Raw genomic sequence first — 3,765 nt, 5'->3', positions numbered from 1 at the left:
ATCTACAACCTTGCTCGTATATGACTATCATTAATATTAAGAGTTACTATATCATGTATAATAGTAACTACATATTTATATTTCAGTAATTATGTGATATATAATAGAAAAAATTACTATATAACCTCTAAACCATCTATATCATATTGTTTATTTTTATAATATAGTAATTGTTTTACAGCTAAAGTTATTTTTCTATATAATATAGCTAATATTTGGATAGAATAATTGTTCTCATCGAAATTAATATATTATTATTATCATTATTATTATTATTATTATTATTATTATTATTATTATTATTATTATTATTATTATTATTATTATTATTATTATTATTATTATTATTATTTATTTCATAGTTACTATTCTGAAAATATAGTTACTTTACAGAACCTATAGTTTCTATAATTTAATCCTTTTTAGACGCAAGAATGAATACATAGTAGTAATTGTTTTACAGTTAAAATTACTTTTCTATATGATATAGTTACTCTTTGGATAGAATAGTTATTCTTATCATTATTATGTTCATTGTTATTATTCTGGAGATATAGTTACTTTACAGAACCTACAGTTTCTATAATTTACTCATTGTTAAAATTACCTAATTACCCTGGTCCATGGTAATCTTATGGTGGACCGGGTCCATGCAAGTGGAATTGCTATAAGTATAGACGAGCTTGTTTGCATTAAAACTTAACAAGGCAAGTCATATTCTCATTTCATCTAATTTAATCTTATTCCGATTGTTAATTTGTTAGCACATTAAGATTCTATTTTCCAAACTTGTTATTGTTTTCAAGGTTAGGAAGACATGCATGTTCTTTGTACAACTTCTTTTTATTTTTCAACATATTGATGTTCTTGTATTATGTATTCACATCTTCATGTTCTTTTTATCCTTTTTCTTGTTCATTATAAAATAATTAGATGTTTTTTTATTTTCCAATCAACTTTATCACTAGTGTTCTTTCATTTCTGTCTTTGTGTTCTTTTTATACCACTACATACATCTTTGTCTAAAAAATTTGATTGCAAATGTGAGTATAATGATATATAATAGAACACACAAAGATAGAAATGAGAGAAGTTCAGTATGACGGTTTCCAGTAACTATATAACGACGTATCCTATGATCACCCTATAAAAATACCCCTCACCACCCTCCCATCTTACAATCAATCTATCTATTTCCAAAATACTTCAACATCATACAATGGCTGTTTCAGCGAATACATATCAAAAAGTGTGCCCTAATCACCATTTGCGGTTTGATATTTCTAAACAACATAAGATTGCACGTAAACCAAATCTCATAGAAATATTTGAAATCAACCTTAGCCGTAAGTTTGGCAATCCGTTAGTTGAACCAGACCATCCCATACCATCATTCATGAGCGCGAATAGCGTTGCGGGGGACGTTGATCTGATGGGTATAATATGGTCTAAGATGGATAAACCAACAAGGGAAACTTCAGTTTTCGCATGTAAGAAATGGGCTATGGAACTGATCAAGGAATACTTCCACCCAGACTTTGACTTTGAATTTTCACAAAGAGTTTGTGTTGTCAATTTCCGTTATTATGAGATCTTGGAGTACAAAGAGGCTGATGATACTTTCACACGCATTAAGTATAAGTGTGTGTGTGATCTGTGGGACCAGGCATCTCGGTCGTATTATTCTAGAAATGAGCGCAACGACTTGCTTAGTGTTCCTACTGACACTGACTTCAACAATTTCGCCATGGACTCAGATGATTCAAACCTAAATTGGAAGATACAATGCACTGCAATGTAATTACGGGAATCCGGGAATTCTGACTGCATTAATAGTTTGTTTTGATTATGGTTAGTGTGTTTTAAGAATAATGTAATTGTTTGCTACATGTCGACAAACAATGTATTGGGGTTGTATGGATTATAATTGTGTGTATGATACTAGTGTTTTTAGTGTTTAAGGTATGGTGTGGGCGCAGTCTAGCTACCTCGTGTGTGTGAATAGGGTTTGTAACGACGGATCGTCCGTCACCATTATTAGGGTCTGTGATTATCGTTAATTGTCAAGGCCCAATGAACTATTTTTATTCGAATAACATATGCTCTCTAAAAGGGGAGGGCGGAATGCATGAGTTTGATATCCACAATTCCATTAAGAAAATTGCAAAACATGCAAGAATTAAAAGTTATTGTCAAATCATTTTTCAAGTTTACAAACATTCTCCATCCAAAAGTGTAGTAGAACTTTGATTTAGACATGTATTTCAACATAATTGGCTTGATTAGGAAAAACATGAAATTTACAAGTTCACTGTTCCATCCTCTCACAACACAAGTGACTACTGCAAAAAAATAAGTAAGCAAAGCTGATTTAGGAACCACCAAGAAACTTCAAACAGCAGAACCCTAACTTGAGTACTCTACGTCGCTACTTAATTGTCCCCTAAACAAGGTTTCAAGCAATTCCCTTGGCTAATATATATTAGCTCTGCCACAATGTTACTATAACTAAACAAAATCAGTCAAATCTTTATTTTTTATTTTTTTATATTCAAAATCTATTTTAGAACTCTAGACATTGAAAGTTCCCAGGCTCCATGTTTAAGGAGTATAACCTAAATTAAATACTAGACTTGGGTCTGCAATTAATCTCATGAACATCACCCAAAACCTCCAACAAGGAAACCCCTATTATAGCTTCTACAATTTCCAATGTCGACAACTACAAATCAACAGAGAAGTATACCTATTTTACTTGTCTACCCAAATATAGCTCGAGCATCTTCTAAATCGCTCTCACTCGGGCAGATAGTGATTCGAGGATATCCTTCACTTAGCTCCGGCAATTCCTTTTTTTGAAGCATTCTATTCACAATTGCAGCAGCTCTTCCAACCGGCACCAGCTTGTACACAAAACGAGCCTACACCCTAGACTACACGCAGGAGGTCTGCAAAATCAAAGAAGAAGTAGAAGCCTGCAGACAGTCACAGATGCAGCAGCCAAGAGCACCTTCAACCAGAAGCAGAACCTGCACACAACATACCAAACAGCAGCAGCCAAACCCAGAAAACCAGAAGTAGCAGCAGTATAGTGACAGTCTGCATTCAGCATAAACACAACAGCAGAAGCAAGCCAACAGGCTCCCTAACCAAAACATCACACCTGATGCAGAATCGAAAAGAAGCACCACTGCAGACTATGTTAAGAGACTAAAAAAATGATTTGCAATAATCCACCACTCTACACCACAATAATAGCCTTAACACCATACTGCAAACCAAGAGGGAATTTAACACCATACTAGCAGAAATAATGATTGCATTTACTTATACAACATCTTCAAAAACACTTACAGATTCACTATGCGTCGGTTATTAATGAAAAGAAAAGGAATACATAGAAGGTATTAAGACCCGGCATAAACTAGAATATCTTCGTATATTTTGTAACAAACTAATACAAATTTCAAAGACTCATTATCACCTACTTTGGTCAAGTTATACACATTTAAGGCTCGTTTGTTCATTATAGTTCACATTTTGACTAAAATAGCTTATTTCGTTCCCAAGTTTCAACTAATGAACCTAAATGAGTATTTTCAACCCTTTACATGTTTAATAAACTTAGCTTTATGTTTCAAAGACTCATTATCACCCACTTTGGTCAAATTATGCGCATTTAAGGCTCGTTACTTCAATACAGTTCATATTTTGACTAAAATGACTTATTTTGCTCTTAACTTTGAATTATTGAACTTAAATAAG

Source organism: Spinacia oleracea, chromosome 5 (assembly GCF_020520425.1).
Source record: "Spinacia oleracea cultivar Varoflay chromosome 5, BTI_SOV_V1, whole genome shotgun sequence".
Classification (NCBI taxonomy): Eukaryota; Viridiplantae; Streptophyta; class Magnoliopsida; order Caryophyllales; family Amaranthaceae; genus Spinacia; species Spinacia oleracea.
Note: the sequence above shows the minus strand (reverse complement) of the source record.